This window comes from Muntiacus reevesi, chromosome 14, assembly GCF_963930625.1.
Source record: "Muntiacus reevesi chromosome 14, mMunRee1.1, whole genome shotgun sequence".
Taxonomy (NCBI): Eukaryota; Metazoa; Chordata; class Mammalia; order Artiodactyla; family Cervidae; genus Muntiacus; species Muntiacus reevesi.
The window spans coordinates 38,782,716-38,797,439 of NC_089262.1; the positions used below are offsets into that span (position 1 = coordinate 38,782,716).

A 14,724-nucleotide genomic window follows, 5' to 3' on the forward strand; every position below is an offset into this window, starting at 1 on the left:
CATAGCTATGTAGCACAGGTCCATGTTGGCTACTTGATATTCTACATGGGTTCAAATCCTGCTGTCACTCCTTACTAGTTCTGTAATTAGGAAAATTATGCAAGTTCTCTTTGTATTCATTTTTTCATTGGTAAAATGGGGAAACTGAAAGCAACTACCTTACAAATTTATTATGAAAATTAAATGTGTGTGTGTGTGTGTGTGCGTGCTCTGTTTAGAAGGCCTGACACCTAGTAAATGCTCAAAATAATTAGTTGTGATTATTGTAAACTCTACTAGAGATCTCTTCAAGAAAATTAGAGATACCAAGGGAATATTTAATGCAAAGATGGGCTCAATAAAGGACACAAATGGTATGGACCTAATAGATGCAGACAATATTAAGAAGAAGTGACAAGAATACACAGAAGAACTAAACAAATAAGATCTTTATGATCCAGATCTAGATGGTGTGATCACTCACCTAGAATCAGACATCCTAGAATGTGAAGTCAAGTGGGCCTTAGGAAGCATCACTACGAACAAAGCTAGTGGAAGTGATGGAATTCCAGTTGAGCTATTTCAAGTCCTAAAAGATGATGCTGTGAAAGTGCTGCACTCAACTTGTCAGCAAATCTGGAAAACTCAGCAGTAGCCACATAACTGGAAAAGGTCAGTTTTCATTCCAATCCCAAAGAAAGACAGTGCCAAAGAATGCTCAAACTACGATACAGTGGCACTCATCTCACACACGAGCAAAGTAATGCTCAAAATTCTCTAAACCAGGCTTCAACAGTACATGAACCGTGAACTTCTAGATGTCCAAGCTGAATTTAGAAAGGGCAGAGGAACCAGAAATCAAATTGCCAACATCCCTTGGATCATCGAAAAAGCAAGAGAGTTCCAGAAAAATATTTACTTCCGCTTTATTGACTATGCCGAAGCCTTTGACTGTGGGGATCACAACAAACTGTGGAAAATGCTTAAAGAAATGGGAATACCAGACCACCTGACCTGCCTCCTGAGAAATCTGTACGCAGGTCAGGAAGCAACAGTTAGAACTGGACATGGAACAACAGACTGGTTCCAAATCGGGAAAGGAGTATGTTGAGGCTGTATATTGTCACCCTACTTATTTAACTTATATGCAGAGTACATCATGAGAAATGCCAGGCTGGATGAAGCACAAGCTGGAATCAAGATTGCTGGGAGAAATATCAATAACCTCAAATATTCAGATGATGCCACCCTTATGGCACAAAGCTAAGAACTAAAGATCCTCTTGATGAAAGTGAAAAAGTTGGCTTAAAACTCAGTATTCAGAAAACTAAGATCATAGCATCCAGTCCCATCACTCCATGGAAAATAGATGGGTATTCAATGGAAATAGTGACAGACTTTATTTTTTTGGGCTCCAAAATCACTTCAGATATTGACTGCAGCCATGAAATTAAAAGATGCTTGCTCCTTGGAAGAAAAGCTGTGACCAATCTAGACAGCATATTTAAAAGCAGAGACACTACTTTACCAACAACAAAGTAAAGTCTAGTCAAAGCTATGTTTTTTCCAGTAGTCATGTATGGATGTAAGAGTTGGACTAAAGAAAGCTGAGCACCGAAGAATGGATGCTTTTGAACTGTGGTGTTGGAGAAGACTCTTGAGAGTCCATTGGACTGCAAGGAGATCCAACCAGTCCATCCTAATGGAAATCAGTCCCGAATATTCATTGGAAGGACTGATGCTGAAGCTGAAACTCCAATACTTTGGCCACCAGATGAGAAGAACTGACTCATTGGAAAAGACCCTGATGCTGGGAAAGATTGAAGGCAGGAGCAGAAGGGGACAACAGAGGATGAGATGGTTGGATGGCATCACCAACATGATGGGCATGAGTTTGAGTAGGCTCTAGGAGTTGATGTCAGACAGGGAACCCTGGTGAGCTGCAGTCCATGGGGTCTCAAAGAGTCAGATATGACAGAGCAACTGAGCTGAACTGAACTGAATCATAATATAATTGGGTAAATTCAGCTCTTTTATTTCTACCACTGTATGAGTTATTTAACATCTCTGAGCCTTAGTTTTCTCATTTGTAAGTGAGATAATGCCTCATGAAACTATTAAATGTTATGATACAGATAAAACCTTATGCAATAGTACTTGGGTTAATAAATGTTAGCAGATAACCCTCTAAACCTATATGCTTATCAGAATATTAATCATAATATAATTGGGTTCTTGGTAATCTAAAACCATACGTACATCATTTAAATGTATATTGCATCTCAGACTTTAAATCCTGAGTTTCAAGAATTACCTTAGAAACACTAGATTATAAACCAGGAACTCTAACTTCTAATTTTGATTTATTCTTCTTGCAAATTTGAACTTTTTTTATACATTCTGGACCTTTGCATCATTCATTAAGTTAAGGAGTGAGTACCTACTTCCATTTTACTTTATAATGAGAAAGTAATGGACTGTGGTAGATGTTGTAATCTTACTGTCCTGAGTTGGTTTTCAGAATGTATTGCTATCTTTGGTAGGATGTACTATTAATACAGTATTAGGGGCATTATGAGTGTTTGTTAACCTAAAATTTCATCTTTGGGAAAGAGGTTAAATATTCAAATGAAATTTTGGAATCTTGCCTTCCTGCCTCAACCACAAAGATTATATGCTCCTGAAAGTCTTCATGGCAAGAAAAAATATTATGGCTGATTCAAGCCAAGAAACCTAGTTTTTTGAAAAATAGGTTTCAGGGGACTTTTGTAAATACTATTTTATGTACACAAAAATAAGATAAGCAAGGAAGTAAAGTAAATAAAGTCAATAGCATTTTAAGTCTTAATAATCATGAATGCTGTAATTCCATTTTTATAGCCTTTATTTATCTATTGAGATACCCTATCTGTTGAATCATTATCATTACTTGTTTTTTACATTCTTTTAATATCCCTTCAACTCAGTCACTCAGGAATGTCTGACTCTTTGTGACCCCATGGCCTGCAGCATGCCAGGCTTCCCTGTCCAACATCAACTCCTAGAGCCTACTCAAGCTCATGTCCATTGAGTTGGTGATGCCATCAAACCATCTCATCCTCTGTTGTCCCCTTCTCCTCCTGCCATCAATATATCTCAGCTCCAGGGTCTTTTCCAATGAGTCAGTTCTTCAGTTCAGTTCAGTTCAGTTGCTCAGTCATGTCCGACTCTTTGTGACCCCATGAATTGCAACACGCCAGGCATCCCTGTCCATCACCAACTCCCGGAGTTTACACAGACTCATGCCCATCAAGTCGGTGATGCCATTCAGCCATCTCATCTTCTGTCGTCCCCTTCTCCTCCTGCCCCCAATCCCTCCCAGCATCAGGGTCTTTTCCAATGAGTCAACTCTTCGCATCAGGTGGCCAAAATATTGGAGTTTCAGCTTCAGCATCAGTCCTTCCAGTGAACACCCAGGTCTGATCTCCTTTAGGATTAGGTGGGCAAAATATTGGAGCTTTACTTTCAGCATCAGTCCTTCCAATGAATATTCAGAATTGATTTCCTTTAGGATTGACTGGTTTGATCTCCTTGCGGGAGAGGACTCTCAAAAGTCATCTCCACAATCACAGTTCAAATGCATCAGTTCTTTGGTGCTCAGCTTTCTTTGTGGTCCAACTCTCGCATCCATACATGACTCCTGGAAAAATCATATCTTTGACTATATGAACATTTGTTGGCAAAGTGATGTCTCTGCTTTTTAATATACTGTCTAGGTTGGTCATAGCTTTTCTTCCAAAGAGCAAGTGTCTTTTAATTTCATGGCTGCACATCATCTGCAGTGATTTTGGAGCCCACGAAAATAAAGTTTGTCACTGTTTCCATTGTTTCCACATCTATTTGCCATGAAGTGATGGGACTGGAAGTCATGATCTTAGCTTTTTGAATGTTGAGGTTTAAGCCAACTTTTTCACTCTCCTCTTTCACTTTCATCAAGAGGCTCTTTATTTCCTCTTAGCTTTTTGTCATAAGGGTGGTGTCATTTGCATAATTTGAATATATTTTCCTTTAATTATTTGAACACAGAGATATAACCTGTCTGGTGGCTCAGATGGTACAGAATCTGCCTTCAATCCAGGAAACCTGAGTTCGATCCCTGGGTCAGGAAGATTCCTTGAAGAAGAGAATGACTACCCTCTCCTTTATTTTTGCCTGTAGTATTTCAGGGACAGAGAAGCTTGGTTGGCTGCAGTTCATGGGGTCACAATGCGTCAGACACTATTGAACAACTAACACACAAACATAGTGACTGCATTAACGTCTTTGCTGAATTCAATATCTGGGCTGACTAAGTGTGTCTATCGACAGCTTTTATTTCTGAGCCACACTTTCCTGATACTTTATATCTTTTAGTATTTTTGTTGAAAACTGAACATTTTACATAATATGGTCGCTATTGATCCTGACCTTTGTCTCAGATTTTTGTTTCTGTAGAATCTGTTTTCCCTGTGGTTTGGGCTGTTGATGTGTCTTCTCAGTTTTTCATTCTTACTGTTATTTTTAGCTTGGCTTTCTAAAGCTTATCTTGGGGTCTGCATAGCCTAGTGTTTGGGGTGAAAGCTGTGCTCAAAGGCTTCAGTTTCATGAGTTCTACCCTCTACTAATGTAACTCTGTGTGGTTGAAGAGCATATTCAATGTTCAGCAAGCTCTGAAGTCTGCTTTGACTTTTCTTCTGTGGTGCTACTCTGGGTTTCCTCTGCACACCGCTTTCTGGTCAACCAAGGCTTAACTAGTACATCTATGGCTCTTTCACTTGCACGATCTGATCTCTGATTAAACCTCAGGCTGGTCCAGTATTGATTCCTATCTAGGTTGCAACTTTGGGCTGGCAAAGTTACAGGTTTTTCCTGTAACTTTATTTTCTGTGGGATTCACCCTCCTGCCCCTCACCTATACTACCATTGCAATCCTTTGCCTAGATCCTCTTGAATCTTTCTGCTGGCATTCATAGACGAACTTACTGGTAAAACTACCAGTTTTGCAGACTGAGCTGAGCTGGATTGGGGGAGGGGAAGAATGGTGAGGTGATGGGGAGGATAGGGGTGGGATGGGAGTTAGGAGAGGTAGGGGTGATGGCAGCATCTCAGCGAAGAAGGACGCTTTCTTGCCCAAAGCTCTAGCAGGTTTCTGTGGACAAAATTTGTCAGCTTCTTCATGCCATAGCCTGAAGGCCCTGTTCTAAGCCTTACCAAAGCTGGAATCTTTTTATAATAACAAAAAATATTATTATTAATAAAAATTAGAAAGACTAGGATGGTCATCTATTTTTCTACCTCAGATATATCCTGAATCCTGATTTCTAACTAGATTCTAAATCGTCAGGGCTTTTTCTTCTGAGTTATTAGCATTTCTTTCAATCTTATATCAGAAAATGTGGTTCCCAGATTTTCTTATTCTACAAAGTGAAGATAATGTCGTGTGTGTGTGTGCTAAGCTGCTTCAGTCATGTCTGCCTCTTTGTGATGCTATGGACTGTAGCCCCCCAAGTTCCTCTATCCATGGGATTCACCAGGCAAGAATACTGGAGTGGTTTGCCATGCCTTTTGCCAGGAGATCTTCCCTTCCCAGGGATCAAACCCACATCTCTTATGTCTCCTGCATTGGAAGGCAGGTCCTTTACCACTAGCATCACCTGGGAAGCCCAGATAATGTTGAGTTGGCCTAAAAGTTTGTGTGGGTTTTCCCACAAGATGTTAGGGAAAGAACTGAATGAAATTTTTGGCCAACCCAAGAGCATCCATCTAAGAGACTACACAGATTCAGCGAGATTTCTAAAATCACTGCTAGGATCTAAAGAGAAGCACTTCATTCTTAAGAAGATGACAAAAAGAGTACAACCAATTTGGGGAGTGGGAAGTCCCTTGTGAAGGACATGAAAAACACTCAAAATTGTACCAAACAGTGGTCAAAGATCCCTGATAAATGTCAGGGTTTTGAAGGACTTCTAATTTTAGAAATTTAAATGATCTATATTGTATTTTAATTGCTCTCCTCTAGAGCAAAAGAGTAACATCCAGGTAGGTGGATGCTCTCTATATTGAGAAAGTAAGGAAAGCCAGCCACCACTTTTAGAAAAATATCCTGGTTTTGGTTTTCAGTTGCTCCAGGGAGTGGGCAAAGCTCAAGTGGGTAAATTTGTTTCTGAAGCTCATTTAATTTGAAAGTTCATTCTCTTGCTTTGGAAAATATATATACATACCCATGTTTTCTTTCCCTAATCACAGTGATCAGGGAAGGGAGAGAACGAACAGATGGTAAACCTCTCTCAATATACATAGCCACTTCAGGCTGATAGACCTTAAATACTGGCATTTTTTGGCTCCAAGAAGGAGAAATAGTCCTCACGTGGTGCAGGCCTGACAGATGGGAATAGTCCAACCATCACTGAGTTTTTGAAAAGAGACAAGTGTCTGTTGAGTAGCTGCACCATCAGGATGGTTTGATTCTTCTGCAATATCTTAATAAGTTCAATTTAGGGAGAAGGCATCTGGATTTGTAAAGTGTCTGAGAAGTCTTCATAAAGCTCTCTGCTGCTAAGTCGCTTCAGTCGTGTCTGACTCTGTGCGACCCCATAGACGGCAGCCCACCAGGCTCCCCCATCCCTGGGATTCTCCAGGCAAGAACATTGGAGTAGGTTGCCATTTCCTTCTCCAGCCTCATAAAGCTCTCTAGTTCTTGTTTATTTTATTTTCATGTTCTCAGGGTAGGACCTACTAGCTAACTATTGTTGTTTAGTTGCTAAGTACTGTCCAACTCTTTTGTGACCCCATGGACTATAGCCTGCCAGTCTCCTCTGTCCATGGGATCTCCCAGGCAAGAATACTGTACAGGGAAGTCTGGCATGCTGCTGTCCATGGGGTCGCAAAGAGTCAGACATGACTGAGCAACAAAAATCATTTCCTTCTCCAGGGGATCTTCCAGACTCAGAGATTGAGCTCACGGTTCCTGCATTGGCAGGCAGATTCACCACTGAGCCACCAGGGAAATGCTTTAGAAACAGATAAGATGAACTTGTAAGCAGCTGCTTTTTGTTGTTGTTTGGCCATATAGCTTGCAGGATCTTGATTCCCTAACCAGGGATTGAACCCAGGTCCTGCACAGTGAAAGTGCAGGTCCTAACCATTGGACTGGGAATTCCCTGTATATTTTCTTGCAATTACTGTGTTTATAGTTCTAAAAAGAGCTGGTCTTTTAAAAGCTGGGGAGTCTTTTGCAATATTGTTTATGATGTTAATTTAATTTTTGTTCTTTCAACCAGAGTTTATATGTAACCCAAGTTGAATGGATTTTCAGAACATTTTAGAGTTGCCAGGGATCTTTCAGGACATCCCAACCTGTTTATTCCTTAAACTCTCCCTGGTAGGTAATGGTCTAGTCTTTGTATAATGGTGCTTGTCAAAAGGAGGTTCATCACACTTGGAGGTTATCAGTTTTACTCATAGCATGTCTGTACTCAGAGTATGTCATCCTATAATAACTGGAGCAAAGAAACTGAACCAAATGTAGAGGGATTTGGTCAGATCCTCAATTATATGTGTCAGGTACTTACCAGGAATAAAGTATGCACTTTGCTTGTATCAATCTCTGGGTTGACTCCTCTGATCTCTCCAGTTTCTGGGAAGCTGAACTGTGTAAGGATTAGGAACACAAGGATCCAAAATTACTACCTTTTCTTTCTGGCAACTCTTTTTTTCCACCTTTTATCTCAAAATGGTAATAGTAGTATTACTTCCTTTGAGGCGGAGTATCTATAAAATAGTAATATTAATATGCTCCTTATTATTTATGAGGCATTGTGAATCTTTATTTAAATACTTTTAAGCTTTAAAATAGTTTAATCACTTTATTTAACTCTCACACCTGTCTTAACAGTTGGGTATTGTTATTACCTATTTTAGGGATGAGGAAAGTTGAGTTCTGGAGAGGTCTTCTCATTTGTCAACATCATGCAGCCAAGAAAAGTCAGTTTCAAGACATGGAACTAGAGCATCTCTCTCCAGGACTCTTGCTTTCAAACACTTCTGGAATCACCTGCACAAAGCTTTTTTTTTTTTTTTTTTGCTTATTTTATACTTATGATTTTATCTATCTATCTATCTATATATATATATATGCCCCTTTTTACTTTCATGCTTTTAGTTTCTCATTTTTTTTAAGTAAATAATGCTTAAAGTGAAGTGAAAGTCACTCAGTCGTGTCCAACTCTTTGTGACCCCGTGGACTATACAATCCATGGAATTCTCCAGGCCAGAATACTGGAGTGGGTAGCCTTTCCCTTCTTCAGGCGATCTTCCCAACCCAAGGATTGAACCAAGGTCTCTCGCATTGCAGGTGGATTCTTTACCAGCTGAGGCACAAGGGAAGCCCTAGCTAGGTAAATATCCCTCCAACTGAATAAAAATAGCATGCAGTAGTATACTGGAATGAAAACAAACAAAAAAACAGAAACAAAAGTAAAATAAAATAGCACAACATTATTTTCCAACCCTGTTGTGGCATGTAGAATGCCAAATGTCAACAGAGATTTTCAGTGTATCTAAAATTTGAAAAGCTTTTCATAATAGCTGCTTAAATTATTGCTTATATTATCTAGTATATTTATCATAATGTTTCATTGTTCTGTTTTCATTGCAGAAGATGTACAATGTAATGAACTTCCAAGATAATTTTCTAAAAAAGCTGTATAAAGTTTTTAAATAGTTTCAAATGAAAATATTTCTAAAATATACTACAAAGTTTCCTCTATTTTAAAAGATACTGACAAATTAGATCTTTTCCTGGTGATTCAAATTCTTCAATATTAACAACAAACAAGCAGTGAGGTTTTCAAGATTCATTGGTAAGTTTTCACCAAAAGGCTCAATGCTTCTGTATTAACTTTAAAATTTTTCTTGATATTTTCACTGTGTTTAGTCATGTTCAACTCTTTTTGACCCCCATGGAGTATAGCCCACCAGGCTCCTCTGTTCACGGAATTTTCCAGGCAAGAATATTGAAGTGGGCTCCATTTCCTGCTTCAGGAGTCTTCCCAACTCAAGGATCGAACCCTTGTCTATCTATATGTCTTCTTTATTGGCAGGCAGGGATAGACTCAGGGATCAAACCCATGTCTATATTTCTCCTTCATATGCCACCTGGGAGGGCCCTATTTGCTGACTGCTTGCTGATGGCAGATACCATCCTAAGCACAATTGAGATGTAAGGGATACAAGCTAATGAAGGAATGGGTGTGTGAATATTTTTTAAGTCTTTCAATAGAACATTGCAAGATTTCCACTTTTTTCATAGTTATACAAAGTTTATGAGTGAAAGAATATTCTGCATGACTTTTCTATTGTTTTGAGAAAGTCACATGACCGCTTTGGATCTCAGTTTCTTCATCTATAAAGGGTATATGTTGGACCTAATCAGTGTCTCTCCAAAGTGACCTTTAGACCCAAGTGAGAAAAATAAACAGGTTTTCATTTTCTTTCATTTCTTCATAAGCAAATGGTTTGGGCTTAGCTTATTTATTTCTATCATACACAGTGACAAACACATGATAAAGAACTAGAAACATTATGCCTTTATGTATTTTTGAGATCTGGGAATATTGTATAAAAAATAACTTTTTTGAAATTGAAGAACTAAAGTGCACACATGCCTACAAACAGGAAAATTTCTAAATGTAGCAAAATTGTTGAGAGAAACCAGTACATGTATATGAGAAAATATGTATAAAAATCTATTTAAAAAATTACATTGGCAACAGTATAGAGAATTTATTTTTTCCCTTTAGATATTTATTCAAAACATCACTATTAAGCTTATGAAATTTATTATTGCTATTGGTATTCTGCTTCTCATATATTGTTTTTATGAATGCATTTATTTCAAGGATTTATTCTTGTTTTTTATTTTCTTTCTGAAATGGATAGGTCTGTTTTTGTTATTAAATGTATGGCATATCTTTGTATTTATGTTAACACTTTCTCTGGGAACACCTAAAATGCTTTTGAAACTTTCTTTATATCTTCACAAACTCCCTGAAAGGCATTATCATGGTACATTCTATCTCAGGAAAATAAATGAAATAGAATTTAAGTGATAATTATGATTGCTGGTGACCCTGATGAGAAACATGATAATTTTTCTCCTCTAGGACTCAATGCAGGATAAGATTTTATGAAGCTGTGATTATCCTATTTTATTTAGCTACACTCCTATCTGAAGTACTTGAATTTTTCTTATCCAAAGAACTAATACACTATGAACAAAACTTTGGAAGATGTTCCAAATATTGGTGATTACCAAGAAATTTTTGAGATAAACCATAAGTGGAAAATTTGTTGATATCAATAATTTTGATATTTGTTAGCAGTCTTGGAGTAGGATGAAGTGGTGAATTTAAAGATACAACTCTTATTTTCAGAAAAATTTTTTTTCTAATTTTGTTTGTAATATAAGTTGAGGACTATGGAAAAAATCAGAATGGATCAAATAACTTTTGGTTTGAGCTGTTAGTCCACATCTGATTTTGAAATCTAGTGTTTCAGAGTATCCTTATGTCTCCATTTTTAGAGTTAAAGATGGATACCAGATGGACACCATCTGTATCTATCATTAATGGACTAATGTTTCTCTACAATGGGCCAAGAATATGGGAAATAAGAAAGATAGAACAGAAGTAATCATAATAATATATACTAAATAGACTATTTTTCACTCTTAGAAGCAAAGTAAAATATTGATATGCAGCTTAAAAGTTAAATTAGATGCTAAACTGTCTAATACTCCAAAACATAACTAGCAAACATTTCAAAAAATAAAATAGAATTCAACAGAATATAAACTGATGCCATCTTTAATGACTACAGAGCTCAAAATCAATCTTTTAAAACAACATAATGAAAGTTGTAAGTAAAATATGTATAATTTTATTCTGAAATGTATAGTGAAAAACATTTTTGGTAGTAAGACTATGTCTGTAAGAGCATCCTACAATGGGAAAGGAGAACCACAAACCTTCCTTAGAAATCTTTTCCTGAAATGATTTGTATGTGACTTCTTTGCTTCTAAAAAAGACAGAGGTAACTAAAATGACTTTCTCCAAACTAAAATCTATTTATACAATAGAAAGCATATATTATACAAATACATTTAAATTGTGTTTTCAAAATACTATGATTGATGAAAAGTAAAATGTTGTCAAAATTTGTAGATACCCACCTGCTGCCTGGACTTCCCTGGTGGCTCGGTGGGAATCTGCCTGCCAGTGCAGGAGACGCAGGTTCAACTGCTGCATCAGGAAGATCCACCGGAAGAGGAAGTGGCAACCCACCCCAGTATTCTTGCTTGAGAAACCCATGGACAGAGGAACCTGGCAGGCTATATTCCATGAGGTGGCAGAAGAGTTGGACATGACTTAGTGACTAAACAACAACAGTTCAAAATACTTTCATACAGTTTCCTTTGGTATCATTTGATCCACGTCAAGGGGTATCAAGGTTAGTAACTCAAATACTAAACAGACCTGAATTTAAAGTTTCAGGGTATAACTCTGTGACCTTGGGCAGGTTATTCTATGTGCTAGACCTCATTTCTTCATCTATAAAATAGAAGTAAAATTAGAACAAATCGCTAAATTAGAATTACATAATTGATGCACTAGACTGCCTAATATACAGGTAATATCCAATTAGGGTCAGTTATTTTATTTCATTATATTATTGTCATCATAATTATCTATCCTTAGGATCCCATCCAGTTTTACTTTTGTAAGCTAGACATGCTCAATTCTTCACATGATATAATTTTAATTCTTATAGTCTTGATTGTACTTCTCTGATTTGACTTTATTGGTATTATTCTTCATGTGAGGCACATGCAATAACTCAAAATTTTTGACATTATATATTTTTACTGTAAGCCATGAAAAATTATTAAGAAATTATATCACATTTTGTGTTTGCTTTCAAGACTTCAAGCTTGAGCATGGGTCATGACTTACTTTATGTTTTACTTCAAAATCTAGTTACAGGCATGCTGATACTTGATAAATATTTGACATAAAAGTTAACTGTTAAGTAACAACTAAACTTTATTCACATGTGCACTGTTAGCTCTTCCCACACTCTATGTTTGTAAACTTGCTTTTTTTTAATCTATAAAATTTTATATTCATTACTCTTAGACTTCCTGGTGGCTCAGATGGTAAAGCGTCTACCTACAATGCAGGAGACCTGGGTTCAATCCCTGGGCTGGGAAGACCTCCTGGAGAAGGAAATGGCAACCCACTCCAGTATTCTCGCCTGGAATGGAGGCGAGGATGGATCTCCTCATGGATGGATCTCCCAATGGATGGAGGAACCTGGTAGGCTACAGTCCATAGGGTCATAAAGAGTGGGACATGACTGAGCGACTTCATTCTCACTCACTCACACTTAGATTGTATCCTTTTTAAAAAGTTGACATTTATCTTTTAATTACTCATTATGGTCACTAAAATTTTCCTGTTTTATATTATAACATCATTTTTCAAATAACTTGAAATAGAGTTGGCAATGAAATCTTACTATCACTAGAAATTCCCTCTAACCTGATGGGTTGTTGTTTAGTTGCTCAGTCATGTCTCTTTGTGACCCCACGGACTGTAGTCCTCCAGGCTCCTCTGTCCATGGAATTCTCCAGGCAAGAATACTGGAGTGGGTTGCCATTTCCTCCTCCAGGAGATCTTCCTGACCCAGAGATAGAACCTGCATCTCCTGTGTAGGCAGAGGCACCAGGAAAGCCCCAACCTAATATATTTCTGCTGAGCCACCAGGGAAGCCCCAACCTAATGCTGCTGCTGCTAAGTCGCTTCAGTCGTGTCCGACTCTATGCAACCCCACAGACGGCAGCCCACCAGGCTCCCCTGTCCCTGGGATTCTCCAGGCAAGAACACTGGAGTGGGTTGCCATTTCCTTCTCCAATGCATGAAAGGGGAAAGGGAAAGTGAAGCCGCTCAGTCGTGTCCAACTCTTAGCGACCCCATGGACTGCAGCCTACCAGGCTCCTCTGTCCATGGGATTCTCCAGGCAAGAGTGCTGGAGTGGGTTGCCATTGCCTTCTCAGAATATATCTCATTTAATTAATGATATATTAAGTTGGCCAAAAATTTCACTCGGGTTTTTCTGTACCATCTTATGGAATATCAGAAGATATTCAGCTACTGCTCTCAAGCCTGTTTTGCTCCTTTTTGAAATTTCCCCAACTGTCATTTGAATACTTCACTGAGGGGCAAGTGAAAAAGAATGAAACTGGAAAGTTAAGTGGAATGAAATAAAACTTTTATTTTTAATTAAAAAGTCAAACATTACAGCTTTATTCCTTAGACAAGTGGGGAAGGGCTTTTAAATTTAAGCCTGAAAATGACTTAAAAATAACATTGTTGCTTACAAATTTTCTTTTATAAATACAGCTCTATTGGTAATGTGGAGCATTTATCAGAAAATTATGAGACTGCAGGCTCACAAAATATTTGGTATGTTTAAAATAGGAGTCCAGAAAAGAGTACACATGAACTGGAACCAAGAAGTAATATTTCTGTTTTCTTTCTAATTATTCATAAAATATCCTATAGGAAATATCTCTATAATTCAGTAATTTAATAAAGAATATAAAAAGATGAATATCTACTCAAAACATTAATAAGTTTAAAATATGGAATACAAAGTATCTAGCACAAATAATAAGTTTACAGTGAAGGTTTATTGAATAAAGTTTAGCAAATTATGAAGATTGCAATTTTTTAAAAAACTTATGAGACAGTGAAATTATGTCTCTTAAGGCTTGTATCATATAAACTGAATTACCAATAAATCATCAGTTTTCCTTAAGAATTACTTTGGTTTCTTGATTAAGTTTCTTAATTTTTCTTAAAAATTAAGTGTTGTTTGGATGAATTTTTTATCTGATATTACCTTTTTTATATAACTCAAAATGTTACATATTACTCCAATGACATAATTCTAAAATTGAGTTAATTAATTAAAAACCTGTAATAGATATCTTCCTTTAGCTCAGATGGTAAAGAATCTGCCTATAATACAGGAGACCCAGGTTTGATCCCTGGGTCAGGAAGATCCTCTGGAGAAGGGAATGGCAACCCACTCCAGGTTTCTTGCCTGGAGAATCCCATGGATGGAGGACCCTGGCAGACTTCAGTCTGTGGGGTTGCAAAGAGTCAGACTCGACTGAGCGACTAACACTACTAGTAGTGTTAGTACTAAGTACTTAGTACTTAGTAATATTGTTTATGAATGTGTAGTGTTCATTGATGATAGCATTACATAAAAAGACAACATATCAAACTATAAAAGTATATAATGTATACTTCTCATCAATATTGATACAGAAAATGATTATAATATAATTTTAAACATTGTCTAATTTGTCTGAGCAATATTTTTTTAGTGGGAGCAACTGCAAAGTTGCATGTCAAAGTGTGTCAGGGAGGGAGGAAATAGCTCATTTACCATCAAATATTAATTGGAAGTCTGCTTATAAAGCTTAGGGAAGAAAGAGTCATGAACAACCAAGTTCAGATTCAGCTAACCCTTCCTTAATCCTAGACAAATAGCTAACCCTTAATCCTAGAGAAATTTCTTAAAAAGTAACTGAGAATTATGCAAACTGTATGAATTATTGGGACAGTCACCTAAGCCATATAGTTTTGTTTCACTGCT

The 14,724-nt window shown here is 37.3% G+C and overlaps 1 long non-coding RNA gene across 3 annotated transcripts in view; it reads left to right on the top strand.

The window, feature by feature from the left end:
• Nucleotides 1-14,724, top strand: part of LOC136146482 (uncharacterized) — a 41,258-nt gene that overhangs the window by 24,647 nt on the left and 1,887 nt on the right. For all 3 annotated transcript variants that reach the window (XR_010658993.1, XR_010658994.1, XR_010658995.1), the window contains 5 exons: nucleotides 7,278-7,378; nucleotides 8,351-8,393; nucleotides 8,654-8,858; nucleotides 9,308-9,459; nucleotides 11,220-11,505. This is a non-coding gene — a long non-coding RNA (uncharacterized lncRNA). The remainder of the gene's footprint in view (nucleotides 1-7,277; nucleotides 7,379-8,350; nucleotides 8,394-8,653; nucleotides 8,859-9,307; nucleotides 9,460-11,219; nucleotides 11,506-14,724) is intronic.